The sequence below is a fragment of the Pristiophorus japonicus genome, chromosome 21 (assembly GCF_044704955.1).
Source record: "Pristiophorus japonicus isolate sPriJap1 chromosome 21, sPriJap1.hap1, whole genome shotgun sequence".
Taxonomy (NCBI): domain Eukaryota; kingdom Metazoa; phylum Chordata; class Chondrichthyes; family Pristiophoridae; genus Pristiophorus; species Pristiophorus japonicus.
The window spans coordinates 60,351,082-60,378,348 of record NC_091997.1 but is presented as its reverse complement, the minus strand read 5'-3'; positions in this window follow the sequence as shown (position 1 = coordinate 60,378,348).

Below are 27,267 nucleotides of genomic sequence, written 5' to 3'. Positions count from 1 at the left end.
GGAATTCGTAGTTTTATCTAAATAATTCCTCACATAACTAATTCCTGAGGATTCCACCCTGCTTTAATCATTTTTTTCAATTAGCTTCTTTTGTTTTTCCGCCAGGTGGCGGGTAAGCGACCCTTCTGGTCCCCACTCGAGTTTACTTGTTTTCATGGCCATTCCTGGGTAGGACTGGTATCGTTAGGAATCTACTCTCAGCGGTCCGCTTTCTTTCTAGCGCGACTTGTAGTAAACTGTCTCTTGGCTACTGTCAGGTCACAAGTTCTGCTGTTACACAAACTTATACAATTCTTAAAAACGCGTTTAAGCAATTCCCGCAGTGCTCTACGTATCCTTAACGACTACCTACCACCGCTCAGCCCGTTGGTCCGACCCTGTTCACAGGTTTGGATTCCGTTAGCCGCTGTACACCGCTTGGTTCTATCCCGGGGTATTTCAAATTACACTACTGGGTCCGGAAGATGTCTCTCGGTATCACGATCCCACGGTCTAAGTGTGTTCCCTACGCCTACTTGGTTCCTGGCCGTCACGTGGGACAAAAGTCCTCTTAATTCAGGCTCAGGCTAGGCGTTTGAGATATTAGACCGTCTCCTCATGTCGATCAACCAGCTTCCACCTTCCGCACCCTTTATACTTGTTTTTTATACTCACCCGGGTTTTTTCCAAGGGCGTCCAGCGACTCCGGGAAATCCTGCCGACTACGCCATTGTTAGCGTTAGTGTTTTCTCTGAAGAATCACTCAACACTCAGGGTCGGTTCCAATGCTGAAGCAGCTTTTATTACGCTCAGCGGGAAGGAAAAACTCAGGACCGTATCCAGGTTTCTCTTCACAGAACAAAGAGTTACATGTACCTTTATATGTTTTACAACAGTTACAAAAACAGCTTACTGCAGTTACACAGCTCATCACGGCTGGACACAAGCCAATCACAACGATTATAGATTACATATAGGTTCTTTAATCCAATAGAATTCTCCTAGTAACCAGGGAACCATTGTCAATTTGGGTTGATCGATGACTTTATATGTTCTCTCCCTAGTTCTTTCATCTGGGAGAAATAATTGGTTTGTAGCCTGGTTTACAGCAAATGGTTTCCCTCTTATCTTTCTTCCTGGGGAATTAATTGGTTTATGGCCTTGTTCACAGGAGATGGCTTCCTTCTTATCTCTGCCTTCCCAGGCATTCCTACAGTGGGCCTCACAGGGTTATTGCTCGGTCAGTGAGCGTTCAACAGTTCACAGCTTGACTACCTGGTTTCCCATCATGCCTGGGCAGCCATTTTATGTGTGTGTCCATTTAAGCTTATGTGAGTTTTAAATATCCAGCAGGTGCCTAATGCCTAAGTCTATATATATCTACTCTCTACAACAATACCTTCAATGGTTTTCTGTCTGAAAAGATACAGGAACATTCACATATTCATTTACCTTAAGGGGTTTCATTGTTTAAAAAATGTACCCTGGACTGTGGTTCCAGAAAGACTGATGTCAGGGTAGGCCTGGACAATGGACCAGACCCTGGGCCACACGAATGCTACTAGAAACCAAGATATAATTCACCTTGTAAGGTTACTTTGCAAAGGACCTCGCCCTACAGACAGGCGGGTCCAAGTAATCATGGACAATGACTCTAGATGAGGAACAATTAGCATCAAGAGTTCACATTTGATGCGGTCATCGTGTTAAATCTGTTCCAAGATTGCAAGTTGGGTTTTGGTATAAAGAAGACCCATTTTCGAAGGCAAAGGATGCAGCAGTACAGGAACAGCAACAGAAGCCAGCCAGTCTTCGGGACACACGCTGCAACCGAGGAAAGGGTCTACAGTCAACCTCAGAAACAGCCGAGGAATGGTGATTGTATGTTTCTTCCAGGCAAATCATAGAAGGGTTTTGTGTTTGGGTAACTTTATATGCAACGAGTTTAACTGTCAAGGTGTGCCAATGCGAATGACCTATTTGTCGGGGTTAGTATTGTGGTTTTGTTAGTCCCACATAGATCGTAGTGATTTATATTGGGGAGGTAGTTGTGTGTATGTTTAATAAAACAATCCAATCTTGGTTGAGCCAAAAACCCTGTGCCATGTGTAATTTTGTTCTTATACATCCTTACGTTAAAGAAGCGTGTAACGGAGGACGAGGTAGTTAGTAACCCTTACAGTCGGGCGGGCCATTTGCACACGTGCAGGAAGCCATCGCAAAATGGCCGCCTCTTTTACTGCCGCAATTTTCGGCTCGGGTGCACAAAGTCCATTGTGTAACAGCTGATTTAATACCCCTGATCATGCATCCTCGTTTTTTGCTGAAATTTCCAGTCAAAGGCGTAAACTTTTTTCAGGCAGTATTCCCCAAAACCGGGAAAGCCAAAAATCCAGCCCTGTCATGCTACAGGAACTCAGACTGGACACTCAAATCGACAGGAACTCAGACCGGACACTCGGATCTACAGGAACTCAGACCGGACACTCGGATCTACAGGAACTCAGACCGGACACTCGGATCTACAGGAACTCAGACCGGACACTCGGATCTACAAGACCAACAGCAACTTGAATCATCGAAAGGTCTCACCTGCATCAACACACACAAATGTCTCTTCATTTACAACAGATGTCCGTTTGGAATTCGATCGGCTGCGGCGATTTTCCAGAGGAACATGGAAAGCTTGCTGAAGTCGGTCCCGCGCACCGTGGTCTTCCAGGACGACATTTTGGTTACAAGTTGGGACACTGTCGAACACCTGCAGAACCTGGAGGAGGTTCTTAGTCAGCTTAATCGTGTGGGGTTCAGGCTAAAACGCTCGAAGTGCGTTTTCCTGGCACCTGAAGTCGAGTTCCTGGGGAGAAGAATCGCGGCAGACAGCATCAGGCCCACAGATTTGAAGACGGGGGCAATCAAGAACGCACCGAGATTGCAGAACGTGACGGAGCTGCGGTCGTTTCTCGGACTCCTGAACAATTTTGCTAACTTTTTACTGGGTCTTAGCGCATTGTTAGAACCCCTGCACTCTTTACTGCGTAAGGGAGATGAGTGGGTATGGGGTAAAAGCCAAGAAAATGCCTTTGAGAAAGCTAGGAAGCTGTTATGTTCAAACAAATTGCTTGTGTTGTATGATCCATGTAAGCGTTTGGTACTAGCATGTGATGCGTCGTCGTACAGGATCGGGTGTGTATTGCAACAAGTTAATGAATTTGGGAAATTGCAACTGGTTGCTTATGCATCCAGAAGTCTGTCTAAGGCTGACGGGGCCTACAGTATGATCAAAAATAAAGCGTTAGCGTGTGTTTATGGAGAAAAGAAAATGCATCAATATCTGTTCGGGCTCAAATTTGAATTGGAAACCGACCATAAGCCACTTCTATTCCTCTTTTCTAAAAGCAAGGGGATAAATATGAATGCATCGGCCTGCATCCAGAGATGGGTGCTCACGTTGTCCACATAGAACTATGCTACAGGCCAGGCACAGAAAACTGTGCCGATGCTCTCAGTAGGCTGCCATTGCCCACCACAGGAATAGAGATGGCACATCCTGCAGATTTAGTTATGGTAATGGAAGCATTCGAGAGTGAGCAATCACTGTTACCGCCCGACAGATTAGAACCTGGACGAGCCAGGACGCCTTACTTTCCTTAGTAAAAAACTGTGTGCTCCACCGGAGCTGGTCCAGTGTCCCATTAGAGATGCAGGAAGAAATAAAGCCGTACCAATGGCACAGAGATGAAATGTCTAAACAGGCAGACTGCCTCCTATGGGGTAATCGGGTAGTGGTACCAAAAAAGGCATTAGTGATCTCCACAGCACCCACCCAGGCATCGTAATGATGAAAGCGATAGGCAGATCCCACGTATGGTGGCCCGGTATTGATTCAGACTTAGAGTCCTGCGTGCACAAATGTATTACACGTTTACAATTAAGCAATGCACCCAGGGAGGCGCCATTAAGTTTATGGTCTTGATCCTCCAAACCGTGGTCCAGGGTCCATGTCAACTATGCAGGCCCATTCTTGGGAAAATGTTCTTAGTGGTTGTAGATGCCTACTCCAAATGGATTGAATGTGTGATAATGTCGGCAAGCACGTCCGCTGCCACCATTGAAAGCCTGCATAGAAACATAGAAACATAAAAAGTAGGTGCAGGAGTAGGCCATTTGGCCCTTCGAGCCTGCACCACCATTCAATATGATCATGGCTGAACATACAACTTCAGTACCCCATTCCTGCTTTCTCTTCATACCCCTTGATCCCTTTAGCCGCAAGGGCCATATCTAACTCCCTTTTGAATATATCTAATGAACTGGCCTCAACAATTTCTGTGGTAGAGAATTCCACAGGTTCAAAACTCTCTGAGTAAAGAAGTTTCTCCTCATCTGGGTCCTAAATAGCCTACCCCTTATCCTTAGACTGTGTCCCCTGGCTACCCCGGCTGCCCCATAGTAGGCAGTCGGCTTGGATGGAGAGCTCATTCATCCGTCTGTGGAATGGTCTGACCTCCTCAGGGCATGCTCCGTGTGCAGGCGTCCAATCCCCAGTCGGGACACATTTCTTAATCAGGAATAGGAGAGGACCTCTGTTTGTCCAGATTTTGATCTGGCGGGCTGTGATGGGGGAGCCTGCGCTGTCAAAGGCATCGACAGCCATGACCATCTCAGCGCTTTGCTCCGCTGCCCCCTCGGTGGTGGCCAGTGGGAGCCTGCTGAGCGCGTCAGCGCAATTTTCAGTGCTGGGCCGGTGCCGGATGGAGTAGCTATAAGCAGCAGCGTGAGAGCCCATCGCTGTATGCGAGCAGATGCGTTGGCATTGACAGCCTTGCTGTCTGACAACAGGGATGTTAATGGCTTGTGGTCTGTCTCTAATTCAAACTTCCTACCAGGTACTGATGCATTTTTTTTACACCATAGACACATGCAAGCGCTTCCTTCTCGATCATCCCATATCCCTGTTCTGCTTGAGAGAGCGGCCTGGAGGCATAAGCCACAGCTTGTAGTTGACCCTCAGCATTGCCCTGCTGCAACACGCACCCAATCCCATAGGACGATGCATCACATGTCAGAACCAATTTTTTACAGGGGTCGTACAGGGTCAACAACTTGTTTGAACGAAGTAGGTTTCACGCCCGATCAAACGCCCGTTCTTGACAGTCCCCCCAAAACCAATCGCAACCCTTACGCAGGAGCACATGTAGTGGCTCCAACAACGTGCTCAAGTTCGGCATAAAGTTCCCGAAATAGTTCAACAGTCCCAGGAATGAACGCAGCTCCGATGTGCTGCAGGGCCTGGGAGCTTGTCGAATCGCCTCTGTTTTGGATTCGGTGGGCCGAATCCCATCTGCAGCAACCCTCCTGCCCAGAAACTCAACCTCAGGAGCTAAGAACATGCATTTAGACTTCTTGAGTAGCAGGCCTACCCGGTCCAGTCGGCGTAGCACCTCCTCCAGGTTGTGGAGGTGTTCCTCGATGTCTCGACCCGTGATGAGGATGTCGTCCTGGAATACGATCGTTCCAGGAATGGATTTAAGCAGGCTTTCCATGTTTCTTTGAAAAATCGCGGCCGCTGATCGAATGCCAAATGGGCACCTGTTATAACCGAACAGTCCCTTGTGCGTGGTGATGGTGGTCAGTAGTTTAGATTCTCCGGCCAGTTCCTGGGTCATATAGGCTGAAGTGAATTCCAACTTGGTGAATAGCTTGCCGCCTGCCAGCGTGGCGAAGAGGTCCTCCGCTCTCGGGAGCAGGTATTGATCTTGTAGGGACACCCGATTGATGGTGGCCTTGTAGTTGCCACAGATCCTGACAGAGCCATCTGCTTTTAGGATGGGAACGATGGGGCTCGCCCAGTCGCTGAATTCAACAGGCGAGATGATGCCCTCTCTCAACAGCCGGTCTTGATTCGCTCTTGATCTTTTCCCGCATCACATACGGCAGTGCTCTGGCTTTGTGGTGCACTAACCTGGCGTCCGGGATGATGTGTATCACTACTTTAGTGCCTGTGAAAGTCCCGACGCCAAGTTGGAATCGTGAATCGAATTGTTGTAGGACTTGTGAGCACGAACTTCGCTCCACAGATGACATTGCGTGAACATCCTCCCATTTCCAGTTCATCTCGGCTAACCAGCTCCTCCCCAACAGGGCGGGACCATTGCCTGGGACAATCCAGAGCGGCAGCCGATTCACTAACCCATTGTGTGTGACAGCCAACATTGCACTGCCTAGCACCGGAATGATTTCTTTAGTGTAAGTCCGTAATTGTGTCTCAATATGTGTTAATTTGGGTCGACTGGCTTTAACTGGCCATAGCTTCTCAAATTGCTGAACGCCCATGAGTGACTGGCTGGCCCCAGTGTCCAGCTCCATGCGTACTGGGATACCGTTTAATAAAATGCTCATCATCATTGGTGGCGTTTTGGTGTATGAACTGTGAATATTCGCCACATGGACCCGCTGAACCTCGGTGTCCATCGATTTACCCCAAAAGTCCTCCTGCCCCAAAGAACCCTCTTCTGGTCCATCCGCCTCATATATTAGTCTGGTTGCAGGCTTCCTGCACATTTGAGCTAAGTGGCCACTGAGATTGCAGTTCCTGCAGACAAACTGTTGAAATCTGCAAGGTCTAGCTGAGTGTTTTCCCCCACACCTCCAGCATGGGTTAAAGTTTCCATTGTTGGGAACAAAGGGACTATGGCCAGGTATTCCGCACAGACTAGTGGGTGTCAATGCCCCATCCTGGGCCGCATTGTCCACTGTGATGGCGTGAATGTCTGTTCAGCCGGCCATTGTCTCTGTTGAAGTCTTACTCTGGGGTCTATTGCTGCCTGGGGAGTGTCGGACTGCCCCTGCCTGCCTGCGGGGCTCTGAGTCACATCGATGATGTTGACTCCCTGATCCATTACCGCGTTAGAGGCAGAATTGCGCGCGTATATTATTTTCATCTCTTCCTCCCCTGTCATGAAAGTTTGAGCTATCAACGCCACCGCTTCCAAGGTCAAATCCTTGGTCTCAATTAATTTGCGGAAAATTCCCGCATGACCAATGCCCTCGATAAAGAAATCCCTTAGCATCTCCCCACTGCAGGCGTCTATGAACTTACAGAGGCTGGCCAAACGCCGGATTTCCGCTACGAAGTCCGGTATGCTCTGCGCTTCACGACATCGGTGGGTGTAGAATCTGTGTCGGGCCATATGTATGCTACTCGCCGGTTTGCTAAGTTCTTCAAAGGTTTTGTCCGCCGGCTTTTCGGGTGCTAGTAAGTCCTTCATGAGCACGTAAGTCTTTGGTCCGCAGCTGGTCAGGAGATGAGCTCTTCGCTTGTCGACCGCTGCATCCCCCAGCCATTCTTTCATAACGAAGCTTTGCTGAAGCCTCTCGACAAAATCGTCCCAGTTTTCCCCAACACAGTACCATTCCTCTGTGCTATCAGTGGCCATCCTCGTGGGTCGTGAATTCCCGTTTCTCGTCGCCAATACAAAGTCCTTACTCTACAGTATGAAACCACACGAGGCACATTCTGGGGACAAGGTCACTCTGTGACCCTAACTCTTTATTCACAGGACTCCAAAAAACGATGACCCTGCGTGGGATCTCCTTTTTTATACCTGTGTGATCAGGCAAGGAGTGTCTCCCACAAGTTCACCCCTTGTGGTCAAAGTGTGTATCTAGGTTGAGTGTATACAGCAATACAGTGGTGTTACATAGTGGTTACATACATGACAGCACACATCCCTTATTTCTTGCTTGATGCTGTCGCCAACCTCACTACTACTATTTGGTGGTCTGTACACAACTCCCACCAACGTTTTCTGCCCTTTGGTATTCCGTAGCTCCACCCATACCGATTCCACATCATCCAGGCTAATGTTCATCCTTACGATTGCATAACTTTCCTCTTTAACCAGCAATGGCACCCCGCCTCCTTTTCCTCTGTCTATCCTTCCTAACTGTTGAATACCCCTGGATGTTGAGTTCCTAGCCTTGGTTATCCTGGAGCCATGTCTCCGTGATGCCAATTACATCACATCCGTTAACAGCTATCTGCGCATTTAATTCGTCCACCTTATTCCGAATACTCCTTGCATTGAGGCACAGAGCCTTCAGGCATGTCTTTTTAACACACTTTGCCCCTTTAGAATTTTGCTGTAATGTGGCCCTTTTTATTTTTTGCCTTAGGTTTCTCTGCCCTCCACTTTTACTATTCTCCTTTCTATTTTTTGCCTCTGTCTCCCTTTTATTTCACTCTGCCTCTCTGCATAGGTTCCCATCCCCCTGCCATATTAGTTTAACTCCTCCCCAACAGCACTAGCAAACACTCCCCCAGGACATTGGTTCCGGTCCTGCCCAGGTGCAGACCGTCCGGTTTGTACTGGTCCCACCTCCCCCAGAACCGGTTCCAATGTCCCAGGAATTTGAATCCCTCCCTTCTGCACCACACCTCAAGCCACGCATTCATCTGAGCTATCCTACGATTCCTACTCTGACTAGTACGATTCCTACTCTCACCTGTAGCAATCCTGAGATTACTACTTTTGAGGTCCTACTTTTTAATTTGGCTCCAAGCTCCCTAAATTCTTCTCGTAGGACCTCATCCAGTTTTTACCTATATTGTTAGGATCGATATGCACCATGACAACTGGCTGTTCAACCTCCCTTTTCAGAATGTCCTGCACCCGCTCCGAGACATCCTTGATCCTTGCACCAGGGAGGCAACATACCATCATAACATCGGGAACATTTTTCCTGCATCTAACCCGTCCAATTCCGTCAGAATTTTATATGTTTCTGTGAGAGCCCCTCTCATTTTTCTAAATTCCAGTGAATATAAGCCTAGTCGATCCAGTTTTTCTTCATATGTCATTCATGCCATCCCGGGACTCAGTCTGGTGAACCTTCGCTGCACTCCCTCAATAGCAAGAATGTCCTTCCTCAGATTAGGAGACCAAAAATGCACACAATACTCAAAGTGTGGTCTCACCAAGGCCCTGTACAACTGTAGTAAGACCTCCCTGCTTCTATGCTCAAATCCCCTCGCTATGAAGGCCAGCATGCCATTTGCCTTCTTTACTGCCTGCTGTAACTGCATGCCTACCTTCAATGACTGATGTACCATGACACCCAGGTCTCGTTGCACCTCCCCCTTTACTAAGCTGTCACCATTCAGATAATAATCTGCCTTCCTATTTTTGCAACCAAAGTGGATAACCTCACATTTATCCACATTATTCTGCATCTGCCATGCATTTTCCCACTCACCTAACCTGTCCAAGTCACCCTGCAGCCTCTTAGCATCCTCCTCGCAGTTCGCACTGCCACCCAGCTTAGTGTCGTCTGCAAACTTGGAGATATTACATTCATTTCCTTCATCTAAATCATTAATGTATATTGTAAATAGCTGGGGTCCCAGCACTGAACCCTGCGGCACCCCACTAGTCACTGCCTGACATTCTGAAAAGGACCCGTTTATTCCCACTCTTTGCTTCTTGTCTGCCAACCAGTTCTCTATCTACGTCAATACATTACCCCCAATACCATGTGCTTTAATTTTGCACACCAATTTGGGTGGGACCTTGTCAAAAGCCTTTTGAAAGTCCTAATATATGACATCCACTGGTTCTCCCTTATCCACTCTACTAGTTACATCCTCAAAAAATTCTAGAAGATTTGTCAAGCATGATTTCCCTTTCATAAATCCATGCTGACTTGGACCGATCCTGTCACTGCTTTCCAAATGCACTGCTATTACATCTTTAATAATTGATTCCAACATTTTCCCCACTACCAATGTCAGGCAAATGGTCTATAATTTTTCTCTCCCTTTTTTAAAAAGTGGGGTGACATTAGCTATCCTCCAATCCATAGGAACTGAACCAGAGTCTATAGAATGTTGGAAAATGACTTCCTATGCATCCAGTATTTCTAGGGCCACTTCCTTAACTACTCTGGGATGCAGACTATCAGGCCCTGGAGCCATGTTTGCCATGCACAGCCTGCCTGATGTCCTTGTCAGTGACAATGGGCCGTGCTTCACCAGTGCTGAGTTCAAGGAGTTCATGACCTGCAATGGGATCAAACATGTCACATCTGCCCCATTTAAACCAGCGTCCAACGGTCAGACAGAACAAGCCGTTCAAACAATCAAGCAGAGCTTGAAAAGGGTAACTGAAGGCTCACTGCAGACTCGCTTATCCCGAGTCCTGCTCAGTTACCGCACAAGACCCCATTCGCTCACTGGGGTCCCTCCCACTGAGCTGCTCATGAAAAGGGCACTTAAGACTAGGCTCTCGTTAGTCCACACTGATCTACACGAACAGGTAGAGAGCAGGCGGCTTCAACAGAATGCCTATGATCACGCAAATATGTTACGCGAAATTGAGATAAATGATCCTGTATTTGTGTTGAACTATGGACAAGGTCCCAAGTGGCTTCCTGGCATTGTTTTGGCCAAAGAGGGGAGTAGGTTGTTTGTGGTCAAACTCTCAAATGGACTCACCTGCAGGAAACACTTGGACGAAACCAAACTCAGATTTACGGACTTTCCAGAACAACCCACAATAGACTTCACCTTTTTCGACCCTCCAACACACACACAAGTGGCAACCGACCCAGCGGTTAACCACAAAGCTGAACCCATCACCCGCAGCAGCCCAGCAAGGCCAGCTGTGCAGCAGCCCAGCGAGGGCCCAACAAACAACTCACCAAAACCAGCATTTGCACCGAGACGATCAACCAGGTGAAGGAAGGCCCGAGATCGACTCAGATTGTAAATAGATACACTATTGGCTTTGCGGGGGGGGGGGGCGAGGGGAAGTGTTGTTATGTATGTAAACCTGTAAATACCATGTCTAACCACCAGAGGGCTGATCCCCTGGAGTCCCAAGGGATCCCACAATCCCTTGGGAGCGCCTGTATATAAGGAGGCCTCACAGGCTGGAGAGGCACCCTGAGATCTGTAATAAAGGACTACATTCACACCTGACTTTGAGCTTGCAGTATCTAGTCTGACTCTTTATTCAAGACATAACAACAGGGGTAGGGAGCAGCAAGGCTCGGAGGGCTATCAACATGAGGATGCAAATTTCAGTTATGATATATTGGGGACCTAGAAGCCAATTGTGGTCAATGAGCACAGGGGCATGTGGGCGAAGAGAGGGGCAGTGGAGTTTGGGATAAGCTGATGTTTACAGAGGGTGCTGGATGGGACTCTGAAACATCAGCTTGTGTTTCTCCACAGATGCTGCCTGACCTGCTAGATTATTTCCAGATTTTCCCCCGTGTTTTCTGAGTTCCACAATATGCAGTATTTTGCTCCATCAACCCTCAGTGTAAAGGCATTTCCCTTAATCTCTCCCCATTCTAGTGACAATTTTACATTGACCGCTCTTATCACTAACTTTCCAACTGGAGAAAATTGTCTTTCTCTGTTCAGCTCATCAAATATAAAACTTCTATTCAATCTCCTCTTTGCTGATCTAGTTTTCCAGGCGAGTTGTGCAAAGTGTGACGTACGTGGGGAATTAAGCAGTTTTAAATCAATGGGGGTTAGAGATGGTGTCAGTTGACACTAGGCACCCTATTGCTGCAACAGATACGGGTTATGTGTGCTCAGTCAGTGTGCGAGGTGTAACTGCCTCGCTTTATCGAACACCACTGATCGGAATTCTGTAATCAGCGGGCTTGCTACAGTAAACTCCAGCCCAAACTTGTAATTTGCTGCATTTTAAAGTGGCAGTAATTACAATAAGAAGGTTCAACTGACTTCAGCTCAATGCTAAATCTTCTCTTCTACCTTGTTTAATATGAAAGAAAAAATAAAGTCTTGTATTTCTAAAGTAGCTTCCATGACCTTGAGAGGGTGCGGAGGAGGTTTACCAGAATGGTTCCAGGGATGAAGGATTTGAGCTACAAGGTTAGGTTGGAGAAGATGGGGTTGCTCTCCTTGGAGCAAAGCAGGTTGAAGGGAGATTTGATAGAGGTGTACAAGATTATGACAGGTTTGGATAAGGTAGACAGAGAAAGGCTGTTCCCATTCGCTGATGGTACAAGGACTAGGGGACACAGATTTAAGGTTTTGGGCAAGAACTTTTTTACGCAGTGAGTGGTAATGACCTGGAACTCGCTGCCGACGAGGGTGGTGGAAGAGGAGACGATCAATGATTTCAAAAGGAAACTGGATAGGCTCTTGAGGGAGATAAAGTATCAGGGCTATGGGGATAGAGCGGGGAATGGGACTGACTGGATTGCTGTACAGAGAACCGGCATGGACGCGATGGGCCAAATGGCCTCCTTCTGTGCTGCAATCCCGTGTAAAAAGGATGTAACTCCCGTATAACAAGGGTGTAACAAGGGTGTAACTCCCATGTAACAAGGGTGCAAGTAACGGAAGTGCCACCTTTACAAAGGCAGCCCAGCCTGTGGAATAGGCAACTCTGAGCTTGGCTCATTCACAAGTTACAGATACCTTGATTGCCAGGCTCATCAATCTCTTTAGCATATTGTGTAGAAACATGACATCAGCACTGAGCAGAAAAGAACTGCAGTCAATGGTCAGTTACAGCCGATAGCTTATGCCTCCAGAAGTCTGTCCCAGGCAGAAAGGGGCTACAGGATGGTAGAAAAGGAAGCGCTTGCATGTGTATATGCAGTAAAAAAGATGCACCAGTACCTGTTTGGCAGGAAATTTGAGCTGGAGACAGATCACAAACCCCCAACGCCCCTTTTGGCCAACAACAAGGCCATAAATGCGAATGTGTCGACCCGTATACAGAGGTAGGCACTCACGTTAGCCGCCTATGACTACACAATTCGTCACAGACCAGGCACCGAAAACTGTACCGATGCACTCAGCAGGCTCCCACTAGCCACCACCGAGGGGGCAACTGAGCATGATGCTGAGATGGTCATGGCTGTTCAAGCTTTTGAAAGCGAAGGCTCACCTGTGACAGCCTGTCAGATCAAAGTCTGGATAAATAGAGACCCGCTACTGTCTTTAGTCAAGAAATGTGTCCTGAATGGGGACTGGGTAGCCACATACAGGGCATGCTCTGAGGAATTTAAACCATTTCACAGGCGCAAGGATGAACTCTCAATTCAAGCCGATTGCCGACTATGGGGAAACCGAGTAGTCATGCCCCAGATGGGCAGAGAGGCGTTCATCTGAGAACTCCACAATGAGCACCCGGGCATTGTCATGATTCAGGCCAGGTCACACGTTTCATGGCCAGGGATAGATGCAGACCTGGAACTTTGTGTTCGCAGGTGCAACACTTGTGCCCAGCTGGGCAATGCGCCCAGGGAAGCCCCCCTTAGACTCTGGTCCTGGCCCGCCAAGCCATCGTCACACATCCATGTGGACTACGCAGGTCGTTTCAAGGGAAAAATGTTTTTGGTTGTAGTAGACACCGACTCCAAATGGATCGAGTGTGACATTCTCAATTCAAGCACATCCGCTGCCACGGTAGAAAGTCTACAGGCAATGTTCGCCGCCCATGGTCTACCGGACATCTTGATCAGCGACAATGGCCCATGCTTTACAAGCATTGAGTTCCAGGACTTCATGGCAGGAAATGTTATCAACCATGTCAGAATGGCACCGTTCAAGCCGGCCTCAAACGGCCAGGCGGAACAAGCAGTGCAGATAATGAAATAGGGGATGCTCAGAATCCAAGGGGGTTCCCCACAAAGCCGCTTATCACGCCTCCTGTTGGCCAATAGATCCCGACCACACTCGCTCACAGGGGTTCCACCCACAGAGCTGCTAATGAAAAGGACGCTCAAAACCATGTTATCCCTTATACACCCCACCATGAAAGAAATTGTTGAGAGCAGGCGCCGGTCGCAATGTGACTACCATGACGGGAATGCGAGGGCGCGATTTATTGATGTCAATGACCCTGTTTTTGTCCTCAACTATGCTGCAGGGCCCAAATGGCTCGCAGGCACTGTGATTGCCAAAGAGGGGAATAGGATTCTGGTAGTTAAACTTACCAATGGACAAATCTTCCGCAAACACGTGGATCAAACTAAAAGGAGGTTCTGCAACCCCATAGAAGAAGCAGAGGAAGAACACGACGTAGAGTTTACTCCACCACAGGTGACCGAACACCGGAACCAAAGGGAGGAGAGCCCAGTCACTGTGGGCAGTCTGGACAGGCCTGAGGCACCGCAAACAGCAGACAGTCAGGCCAGCGCCTAACAACCGGAGCCCCAACTCAGGCGCTCTACAAGGGAACGTAAACCACCAGAGAGACTTAACCTGTGATCCCAATAAGACTTTGCGGGGGAGGTGATGTCATGTATTCAACTGTCATTGTAACCCATGTATAAACTGACCTAAGTTGTACACCATGAGAATACTGACCACAAGGAGGCGAACTTGTGGGAGACACTCCTAACCTGGACTTTCCAGTATAAAAGGGGAAGCTCCACCCACCTTCATCACTTCAGTGCTGGCTAATAAAGGTAACTGGTCACAGAGTGACCTTCTCTCAAGTATGGGCCTCGTGTGCATTTGTACTATATAGTAAGGACATATTAATTCCCATCTCCACAGTCTCTGGGAGGAGATTGAAGGCAGGAGGAACAGTACGTGGGAAATGGCCACCCAAATATATCATTCCTGTCGCCTCGAGGGAGGCCACACTGGTACTGTGTCCCAACCCCTCACCCCCAGGACTGATACCTAGAGTGGTGGCATAGTGATTAAGTTACGGGACTCGTAATCCTGAGGGCTGGACTAATAATGTGTAGTTGTGAGTTCAAATCCCACCGCGGCAGCTGTGGGAATTTAAATTCAGTTCACTAAATAAATGTGGATAAGAGCTAGTGTCAGTAATAGTGAGTATGAAACTGTAGGGCAGGATCTTATTAAATGGCAGAGCAGACTCAAGGGGCCAGGTGGTCAACTCCTGCTTCTATTTCTTATGAAACTGCCATAAAAACCGATCTGTTCACTACTGTCCTTCGGGAAGGAAATCTGCTGTCCTTACCCGGCCTGGCCAATATAGGGTTGACTCTTAATGGCCCAGCGAGACACTCAGTTGTAATAAACTGCTACAAGAAACTATAACAAGAATAAAACTGGACGGACCACTCGGCACCGGCTTCAGACACGACAACGGCACACCCAGCCCAGTCGACCCGGCAAAGTCCTTCTCACCAACATCTGGAGGCTTGTGCCACAATTGGGAGAGCTGTCCCATGGACTAGTCAAGCCACAGCCTGACATAGTGATAGCCACAGAATCATAGCTTTCAGCCAATGTCCCAGACTCCTCCATCACCATCCCTGGGTATGTCCTGTCCCACCGGCAGGACAGACCTACCCGAGGTGGTGGCACAGTGGTACACAGTCGGGAGAGAGTGGCCCTGGGAGTCCTCAACATTGACTCCGGACCCCATGAAGTCTCATGGCTTCAGGTCAAACATGGGCAAGGAAACCTCCTGCTGATTACCACCTACCCCCTCCCTCAGCTGATGAATCAGTACTCCTCCAGGTTGAACACCACTTGGAAGAAGCACTGAGAGTAGCAAGGGCACAGAATGTACTCTGGGTGGGGGACTTCAATGTCCATCACCAAGAGTGGCTCGGTAGCACCACTACTGACCGAGCTGGCTGAGTCCTGAAGGACATAGCTGCCAGACTGGGCCTGCGGCAGGTGGTGAGAGAACCAACACGAGGGAAAAACCTATCTGACCTCTTCCTCATCAATCTACCTGTCGCAGATACATCTGTCCATGACAGCATTGGGAGTAGTGACCACTGCACAGTCCTTGTGGAGACAAAGTCCCGTCTTCACACTGAGGACACCCTCCATCATGTTGTGTGGCACTCCCACGTGCTAAATGGAATAGATTCAGAACAGATCTAGCAGCTCAAAACTGGGCATCCATGAGTGACTCGAGTGTCCTCGACTCCATCCCGCAGCATGCTACCCACTGCCACCTCAGTAAAACCACAGCACTGCACGAGGTAGAAAAAGCCATAAGACAGCTTAAGAACAACAAGGCTACGGGAGCGGATGGAATCCCCGCTGAAGAATGGCGGAGAGGCACTGTTGGTGCGAATACATGACCTCATCTCTCTCATCTGGAGGGAGAAGAGCATGCCGGGAGATCTGAGATGCAGTGATCGTGACCATCTTTAAAAAAGGGGCCAAGTCCGACTGTGTCAATTACAGGGGAATCTCCCTGCTATCAGCCACTGGGAAAGCTGTTGCTAGAGTCCTCCTCAACCGTCTTCTCCCTGTGGCCGAGGAGCTCCTCCCGGAGTCACAGTGCGGATTTCGTCCCCTACGGGGCACAACGGACATGATTTTTAGGAGCTGCAGGAAAAATGCAGGGAACAGCACCAGCCGTTATACATGGCCTTTTTCGACATTACAAAGGCCTTTGACACTGTCAACTGTGAGGGTCTATGGAGCATCCTCCTCCGTTTCAGATGTCCCCAAAAGTTCGTCACCATCCTCCGCCTGCTCCACGACGACATGCAGGCCAAGATCCTTATCAACGGATCCATTGCAGACCCAATCCACGTCCAGACCGGGGTCAAACTGGGCTGCGTTATCGCTCCAACCCTCTTCTAAATCTTCCTCGCTGCCATGCTCCACCTCACAGTCAACAAGCTCCCCGCTGGAGTGGATCTAAACTACAGAACCAGTGGGAACCTGTTCAACTTTCGCCACCTCCAGGCCAGGTCCAAGACCACCCAACCTCTGTCGTCGAGCGACAGTACGTGGACGATGCCTGTATTTATTGAGGCGTACGAAAGCATGGGCCTTATGCTAAACATCCATAAGACCAAGGCCCTCCACCAGCCTGACCTCGCTGCCCAGCACTGCCCCCCAGTCATCAAGATCCACGGTGGGGCCCTAGACAACGTGGACCATTTCCCATACCTTGGGAGCCTATTATCAGCAAGACGACAAGATTCAACACTGCCTCCAGTACTCCAGTGCAGCCTTCGGCTGCCTGAGGAAAAGAGTGTTTGAAGAACAGGTCCTCAAATCTACCACCAAGCTCATGGTCTACAGGGCTGTAGTAATACCCGCCCTCCTGTAAGGCTGAGAGACATGAACCATGTACAGTAAACACCTCCAGTCGCTGGAGATATATCACCAACGATGTCTCCACAAGATCCTGCAAATCCCCTGGAAGGACAGACGTCCTCGACCAGGCTAACATCCCCGGCATTGAAGCACTGACCACACTCGATCAGCTCCACTGGGCAGGCCACATTGTTCGCATGCCTGACACGAGACTCCCAAAGCAAACGCTCTACTCAGAGCTTCTTCACAGCAAACAAGCCAAAGGTGGGCAGAGGAAACGTTACAAGGACACCCTCAAAGCCTCCCTGATAGAGTGTAACATCCCCACTGACACCTGGGAGTCGCTTGCCAAATACCGCCCTAAATGGAGGAGGTGCATCCGGGAGGGCGCTGAGCACCTCGAGTGTCATCACCGAGAGCATACAGAAACCAAGCGCAGGCAGTAGAAGGAGTGTGCGGCAAACCAGTCCCACCCTCCCCTTCCCTCAATGGTTATCTGTGTCTCACCTGTGACAGAGACTGGCTCTCGTATTGGACTGTTCAGCCACATAAGGACTCATTTTTAGAGTGGAAGCAAGTCTTCCTCGATTCCGAGGGACTGCCGATGATGATGAGCAGTGAGCGCCGCACAGTTCCTGACCCATCTTCACACTGAGGACACCCTCCATCGTGTTGTGTGGCACTACCACCATGCTAAATGGGATAGATTCAGAACAGATCTAGCAGCTCAAAACTGGGCATCCGTGAGGCGCTGTGGGCCATCAGCAGCAGCAGAATTGTATTCCACCACAATCTGTAACCTCACGGCCCGGCATATCCCTCATTCTACCTTTACCATCAAAGCAGCGGACCAACCCTGGTTCAATGAGGAGTGTAGAAGAGCATGCCAGGAGCAGCACCAGGCGTACCTAAAAATGAGGTGCCCAGCTGGGGAAGCTGCAACACAGGACTACGTGCATGCTAAACAGTGGAAACAGCATGCTATAGACAGGGCCAGTCAACTGGCGGGTGCTGTCCCAGTATTTCACAGCACACCCCCTTCGAAGGGAAGGTGATGGAGGTCGTGGGGAGACACTCAGCTCCTGTGGTGATAGAGGAAGATGTAGCAGCATATTGCTGGTGACATGTTAGTAACGACACAGTCACCCTGGCATCACTGTGAAGGTCCACACACTGACCTCCACCCACTGCTGTCTCAGTAATCCCAAGGGGCTAACTCTGACCCATTCTTAGCTTCCACTCTCCGTTCCTGCAGATACAACAAGTAACAGGGTACAGAGGAGGGAGACGATGAGATGATAAGAGGAAGAGGAGGAGCAGCCAGAGAGAGATTTCTTTCCACCAAAGCAAAATACTGCGGACGCTGGAAATCTGAAGTATAAAGAGAGAATGCTGGAAATGCTCAGCAGCGATGGAGCTGTGGCTGCACTGACAGGAATCGTCCTGGCAGCATGTGCCGCCCCGTGGCCTGGTGCCCAGAGCAGGCCAGAATACTGGCACTGTGTAGGCCCTTACATCAACCCGTAAAAATCCTCCTCCTCATCCTCATCCTCCTCATCGTCATCCTCGTCCAAATCATCCTCATCCTCCTCATCCTCTTCCTCATCTTACTCATCCTCATCCTCCTCATCCTCATCCTCATCCTCCTCATCCTCATCCTCGTCATCCTCATCCTCATCCTCCTCATCCTCATCCTCCTCATCGTCATCCTCGTCCAAATCATCCTCATCCTCCTCATCCTCTTCCTCATCTTCCTCATCCTCATCCTCCTCATCCTCATCCTCATCCTCCTCATCCTCATCCTCATCCTCGTCATCCTCATCCTCATCCTCCTCATCCTCATCCTCCTCATCGTCATCCTCGTCCAAATCATCCTCATCCTCCTCATCATTATCCTCCTCATCCTCATCTTCGTCATCCTCATCTTCATTCTCCTCATCCTCATCCTCCTCATCCTCATCCTCATCCTCGTCCTCGTCATCCTCATCCTCCTCATCCTCATCCTCCTCATCGTCATCCTCGTCCAAATCATCCTCATCCTCCTCATCCTCGTCCTCGTCATCCTCATCCTCCTCATCCTCCTCCTCATCCTCCTCATCCTCATCCTCCTCATCCTCTTCCTCATCCTCCTCATCCTCATCCTCCTCATCCTCATCCTCCTCATCCTCATCCTCATCATTCTCATCCTCACCTCATCCTCGTCCTCGTCCTCGTCCTCGTCCTCATCCTCATTTTCCTCCTCATCCTCATCCTCATCCTCGTCCTCATCCTCATCCTCCTCCTCATCCTCATCCTCATCCTCATTCTCATCCTCCTCATCCTCATCCACCTCATCCTCATCCTCCTCATCCTCCTCCTCATCCTCCTCCTCATCCTCATCCTCCTCATCCTCATCCTCCTCATCCTCATCCTCCTCATCCTCCTCCTCATCCTCCTCATCCTCATCCTCATCCTCCTCATCCTCATCCTCCTCATCCTCCTCATCCTCATCCTCCTCATTGTCATCCTCGTCCAAATCATCCTCATCCTCCTCATCATCATCCTCCTCATCCTCATCCTCGTCATCCTCATCCTCATCCTCATCCTCATCCTCATCCTCCTCATCCTCATCCTCCTCATCCACCTCATCCTCATCCTCCTCATTGTCATCCTCGTCCAAATCATCCTCATCCTCCTCCTCATCCTCCTCATCCTCATCCTCCTCATCCTCATCCTCCTCATCCTCATCCTCCTCATCCTCCTCCTCATCCTCCTCATCCTCATCATCATCCTCCTCATCCTCGTCCTCGTCATCCTCGTCCTCGTAATCCTCATCCTCATCCTCCTCATCCTCATCCTCCTCATCGTCATCCTCGTCCAAATCATCCTCATCCTCCTCATCATCATCCTCCTCATCCTCATCGTCGTCATCCTCATCCTCATCTTCGTCATCCTCCTCATCATCCTCCTCATCCTCATCCTCCTCATCGTCATCCTAGTCCAAATCATCCTCATCCTCCTCATCCTCCTCATCCTCATCCTCGTCCTCGTCATCCTCATCCTCCTCATCCTCCTCCTCATCCTCCTCATCCTCATCCTCCTCATCCTCACCTCATCCTCGTCCTCATCCTCGTCCACGTCCTCATCCGCATCTTCCTCCTCATCCTCATCCTCATCCTCGTCCTCATCCTCATCCTCCTCCTCATCTTCCTCCTCATCCTCATCCTCATCCTCATCCTCCTCATCCTCGTACTCGTCCTCATCCTCCTCCTCATCCTCATCTTCCTCCTCATCCTCATCCTCATCCTCGTCCTCATCCTCATCCTCCTCCTCATCTTCCCCCTCATCCTCATCCTCATCCTCGTCTTCATCCTCATCCTCATCATCCTCGTCCTCATCCTCCGCATCCTCATCCTCATCCGTATCATCCTCATCCTCATCCTCATCCTCATCATCCTCATTCTCATGCTCATCCTCTTCATCCTCATCATCCACATCCTCATCCTCATCCTCATCCTCATCCTCGTCCTCGTCCTCATCATCCTCATCCTCATCCTCGTTTCGTCCTCGTCCTCATCCTCCGCATCCTCATCCTCATCATCCTCATCCTCATCCTCATCCTCAACATCCTCATCCTCATCCTCATACTCATCCTCATCCTCATCATCCTCATCCACATCCTCATCATCCTCATCCTCATCCTCATACTCATCCTCATCCTCATCATCCTCATCCACATCCTCATCATCCTCATCCTCAACATCCTCATCCTCATCCCATCCTCATCCTCATCCTCATGCTCATCTTCATCCTCATCATCCTCGTCCTCATCCTCATCATCCTCATCCTCATCCACATCCTCATCATACTCATCCTCATCCTCATCCTCATACTCATCCTCATCCTCATCATCCTCATCATCATCCTCATACTCATCCTCATCCTCATCATCCTCATCCTCATCCTCATCATCCTCATCCTCAACATCCTCATCCTCATCCCATCCTCATCCTCGTCATCCTCATCATCCTCATCCACATCCTCATCATCCTCATCCTCATCCTCATCCTCATACTCATCCTCATCCTCATCATCCTCATCCACATCCTCATCATCCTCATCCTCAACATCCTCATCCTCATCCCATCCTCATCCTCATCCTCATGCTCATCTTCATCCTCATCATCCTCGTCCTCATCCTCATCATCCTCATCCTCATCCACATCCTCATCATCCTCATCCTCATCCTCATCCTCATACTCATCCTCATCCTCATCATCCTCATCCTCATCCTCATACTCATCCTCATCCTCATCATCCTCATCCTCATCCTCATCATCCTCATCCTCAACATCCTCATCCTCATCCCATCCTCATCCTCGTCATCCTCATCATCTTCGTCCTCATCCTCATCATCCTCATCCTCGTCCTCATCCTCATCATCCTCATCCTCATCATTCTCATCCTCATCCTTATCCTCATCCTCATCATCCTCATCCTCATCCTCATCCTCATCATCCTCAACCTCATCATCCTCATCCTCATCCTCATCCTCCTCCTCATCTTCCTCCTCATCCTCATCCTCATCCTCATCCTCGTCCTCATCCGCCGCATCCTCATCCTCATCCTCATCATCCTCATCCTCATCCTCATCCTCATCATCCTCATCCTCATGCTCATCCTCATCCTCGTCATCCTCATCATCCACATCCTCATCCTTATCCTCATCCACATGCTCCTCATCCTCGTCCTCGTCCTCATCATCCTCATCCTCGTCCTCGTCCTCGTCCTCGTCCTCATCCTCCGCATCCTCATCCTCATCCTCATCATCATCATCCTCATCCTCATCATCCTCATCCTCATCCTCCTCATCCTCATCCTCCTCATCCTCATCCTCCTCATCCTCATCATTCTCATCCTCACCTCATCCTCGTCCTCGTCCTCGTCCTCGTCCTCATCCGCATCTTCCTCCTCATCCTCATCCTCATACTCGTCCTCATCCTCATCCTCCTCCTCATCCTCATCCTCATCCTCATCCTCATCCTCCTCATCCTCGTCCTCATCCTCCTCCTCATCCTCATCTTCCTCCTCATCCTCATCCTCATCCTCGTCCTCATCCTCATCCTCCTCCTCATCTTCCTCCTTATCCTCATCCTCATCCTCGTTCTCATCCTCATCCTCATCATCCTCGTGCTCGTCCTCGTCCTCATCCTCCGCATCCTCATCCTCATCCTCATCATCCTCATCCTCATCCTCATCCTCATCATCCTCATCCTCATGCTCATCCTCATCCTCATCATCCCCATCATCCACATCCTCATCCTCATCCTCATCCTCATCCTCGTCCTCGTCCTCATCATCCTCATCCTCGTCCTCGTGCTCGTCCTCGTCCTCATCCTCCGCATCCTCATCCTCATCCTCATGATCCTCATACTCATCCTCATCCTCATCATCCTCACCCACATCCTCATCATCCTCATCCTCATCCTCAACATCCTCATCCTCATCGCACCCTCATCCTCATCCTCATCCTCATCTTCATCCTCATCATCCTCATACTCATCCTCATCCTCATCACCCTCATCCTCATCCTCATCATCCTCATCCTCAACATCCTCATCCTCATCCCATCCTCATCATCGTCATCCTCATCATCCTCGTCCTCATCCTCATCAACCTCATCCTCGTCCTCATCCTCATCATCCTCATCCTCATCCTCAACATCCTCATCTTCATCCTCATCCGCATCCTCATCATCCTCATCCTCATCCTCATCATCCTCATCATCCTCATCCTCATCCTCATCCTCCTCCTCATCTTCCTCCTCATCCTCGTCCTCGTCCTCATCCGCCGCATCCTCATCCTCATCCTCATCATCCTCATCCTCATCCTCATCCTCATCATCCTCATCCTCATGCTCATCCTCACCCTCATCATCCTCATCATCCACATCCTCATCCTTATCCTCATCCTCATCCTCCTCATCCTCGTCCTCGTCCTCATCATCCTCATCCTCGTCCTCGTCCTCGTCCTCATCCTCCGCATCCTCATCCTCATCCTTATCATCCTCATCCTCATCCTCATCCTCATCATCCTCATCCTCATCCTCATCCTCAACATCCTCATCCTCATCCTCATACTCATCCTCATCCTCATCATCCTCATCATCCTCATCCACATCCTCATCATCCTTATCCTCATCCTCAACATCCTCATCCTCATCCTCATCCTCATCATCCTCGTCCTCATCCTCATCATCCTCATCCTCATCCACATCATCATCCTCATCCTCATCCTCATCATCCTCATCCTCATCCTCATCCTCATACTCATCCTCATACTCATCCTCATACTCATCCTCATCCTCATCAACCTCATCCTCAACATCCTCATCCTCATCCCATCCTCATCCTCGTCATCCTCATCATCCTCGTCCTCATCCTCATCCTCATCCTCATCCTCATCCTCATCCTCATCCTCATCCTCCTCGTCCTCGTCCTCGTCCTCGTCCTTATCCTCCTCCTCATCCTCATCCTCATCCTCCTCATCCTCATCCTCATCATCCTCATCCTCATCCTCATCCTCCTCATCCTCATCCTCCTCATCGTCATCCTCGTCCAAATCATCCTCATCCTCCTCATCATCATCCTCCTCATCGTCATCCTCATCCTCATCTTCGTCATCCTCATCCTCATTCTCCTCTTCCTCATCCTCCTCATCCTCGTCCTCGTCATCCTCATGCTCATCCTCCTCATCCTCATCCTCCTCATCGTCATCCTCGTCCAAATCATCCTCATCCTCATTCTCCTCATCCTCCTCATCCTCGTCCTCGTCATCCTCATCCTCATCCTCCTCATCCTCCTCATCGTCATCCTCGTCCAAATCATCGTCATCCTCCTCATCATCATCCTCTTCATCCTCATCCTCGTCATCCTCATCCTCATCTTCGTCATCCTCATCCTCCTCATCTTCATCCTCGTCATCCTCATCCTCATCTTCGTCATCCTCATCCTCATTCTCCTCATCATCATCCTCCTCATCCTCGTCCTCATCATCCGCACCCTCCTCATCCTCATCCTCCTCATCGTCATCCTCGTCCAAATCATCCTCATCCTCCTCATCCTCCTCATCCTCATCCTCGTCCTCGTCATCCTCATCCTCCTCATCCTCCTCCTCATCCTCCTCATCCTCATCCTCCTCATCCTCATCCTCATCATCCTCATCCTCATCCTCATCCTCCTCATACTCATCCTCCTCATCCTCATCCTCATCATCCTCATCATTCTCATCCTCACCTCATCCTCGTCCTCGTCCTCATCCTCATCTTCCTCCTCATCCTCATCCTCATCCTCATCCTCGTCCTCATCCTCATCCTCCTCATCCTCATCCTCATCATCCTCATCCTCATGCTCACCCTCATCCTCCTCATTCTCATCATCCACATCCTCTTCCTCCTCATCCTCCTCCTCATCCTCCTCATCCTCATCCTCCTCTTCCTTATCATCCTCATCCTCATCCTCCTCATCCTCATCCTCATCCTCATCATCCTCATCCTCATCCTCATCCTCATCATCCTCATCCTCATGCTCATCCTCATCCTCATCATCCCCATCATCCACATCCTCATCCTCATCCTCATCCTCGTCCTCGTCCTCATCATCCTCATCCTCGTCTTCGTGCTCGTCCTCGTCCTCATCCTCCGCATCCTCTTCCTCATCCTCATGATCCTCATACTCATCCTCATCCTCATCATCCTCATCCACATCCTCATCATCCTCATCCTCATCCTCAACATCCTCATCCTCATCGCATCCTCATCCTCAACCTCATCCTCATCTTCATCCTCATCATCCTCATACTCATCCTCATCCTCATCATCCTCATCCTCATCCTCATCATCCTCATCCTCAACATCCTCATCCCATCCTCATCATCGTCATCCTCATCCTCCTCGTCCTCATCCTCATCATCCTCATCCTCGTCCTCATCCTCATCATCCTCATCCTCATCCTCAACATCCTCATCCTCATCATCCTCATCCTCATTCTCATCCTCATCATCCTCATCATCCTCATCCTCATCCTCATTCTCCTCCTCATCATCCTCCTCATCCTCGTCCTCGTCCTCATCCGCCGCATCCTCATCCTCATCCTCATTATCCTCATCCTCATCCTCATCCTCATCATCCTCATTCTCATGCTCATCCTCATCCTCTTCATCCTCATCATCCACATCCTCATCCTCATCCTCATCCTCATCCTCGTCCTCGTCCTCATCATCCTCATCCTCATCCTCGTTTCGTCCTCGTCCTCATCCTCCGCATCCTCATCCTCATCCTCATCATCCTTATCCTCATCCTCATCCTCAACATCCTCATCCTCATCCTCATACTCATCCTCATCCTCATCATCCTCATCCACATCCTCATCATCCTCATCCTCATCCTCATCCTCATACTCATCCTCATCCTCATCATCCTCATCCACATCCTCATCATCCTCATCCTCAACATCCACATCCTCATCCCATCCTCATCCTCATCCTCATGCTCATCTTCATCCTCATCATCCTCGTCCTCATCCTCATCATCCTCATCCTCATCCACATCCTCATCATACTCATTCTCATCCTCATCATCCTAATCCACATCCTCATCATCCTCATCCTCATCCTCATCCTCATACTCATCCTCATACTCATCCTCATCCTCATCATCCTCATCCTCATCCTCATACTCATCCTCATCCTCATCATCCTCATCCTCATCCTCATCATCCTCATCCTCAACATCCTCATCCTCATCCCATCCTCATCCTCGTCATCCTCATCATCCTCGTCCTCATCCTCATCATCCTCATCCTCGTCCTCATCCTCATCATCCTCATCCTCATCATTCTCATCCTCATCCTCATCCTCATACTCATCATCCTCATCCTCATCCTCATCCTCATCATCCTCAACCTCATCATCCTCATCCTCATCCTCATCCTCCTCCTCATCTTCCACCTCATCCTCATCCTCATCCTCGTCCTCATCCGCCGCATCCTCATCCTCATCCTCATCTTCCTGATCCTCATCCTCATCCTCATCATCCTCATCCTCATGCTCATCCTCATCCTCGTCATCCTCATCATCCACATCCTCATCCTTATCCTCATCCTCATGCTCCTCATCCTCGTCCTCGTCCTCATCATCCTCATCCTCGTCCTCGTCCTCGTCCTCATCCTCATCCTCCGCATCCTCATCCTCATCCTCATCATCATCATCCTCATCCTCATCATCCTCATCCTCATCCTCCTCATCCTCATCCTTCTCATCCTCATCCTCCTCATCCTCATCATTCTCATCCTCACCTCATCCTCGTCCTCGTCCTCGTCCTCGTCCTCGTCCTCATCAGCATCTTCCTCCTCATCCTCATCCTCATACTCGTCCTCATCCTCATCCTCCTCATCATCCTCATCCTCATCCTCATCCTCATCCTCCTCATCCTCGTCCTCGTCCTCATCCTCCTCCTCATCCTCATCTTCCTCCTCATCCTCATCCTCATCCTCGTCCTCATCCTCATCCTCCTCCTCATCTTCCTCCTTATCCTCATCCTCATCCTCGTAGTCATCCTCATCCTCATCATCCTCGTCCTCGTCCTCGTCCTCATCCTCCGCATCCTCATCCTCAACCTCATCATCCTCATCCTCATCCTCATCCTCATCATCCTCATCCTCATGCTCATCCTCATCCTCATCATCCCCATCATCCACATCCTCATCCTCATCCTCCTCATCCTCGTCCTCGTCCTCATCATCCTCATCCTCGTCCTCGTGCTCGTCCTCGTCCTCATCCTCCGCATCCTCATCCTCATCCTCATGATCCTCATACTCATCCTCATCCTCATCATCCTCATCCACATCCTCATCATCCTCATCCTCATCCTCAACATCCTCATCCTCATCCTCATCCTGATCATCCTCATCCTCAACATCCTCATCCTCATCCCATCCTCATCATCGTCATCCTCATCATCCTCGTCCTCATCCTCATCATCCTCATCCTCGTCCTCATCCTCATCATCCTCATCCTCATCCTCAACATCCTCATCCTCATCCTCATCCTCATCCTCATCATCCTCATCCTCATCCTCATCCTCATCATCCTCATCATCCTCATCCTCATCCTCCTCCTCATCGTCCTCCTCATCCTCGTCCTCGTCCTCATCCGCCGCATCCTCATCCTCATCCTCATCATCCTCATCCTCATCCTCACCCTCA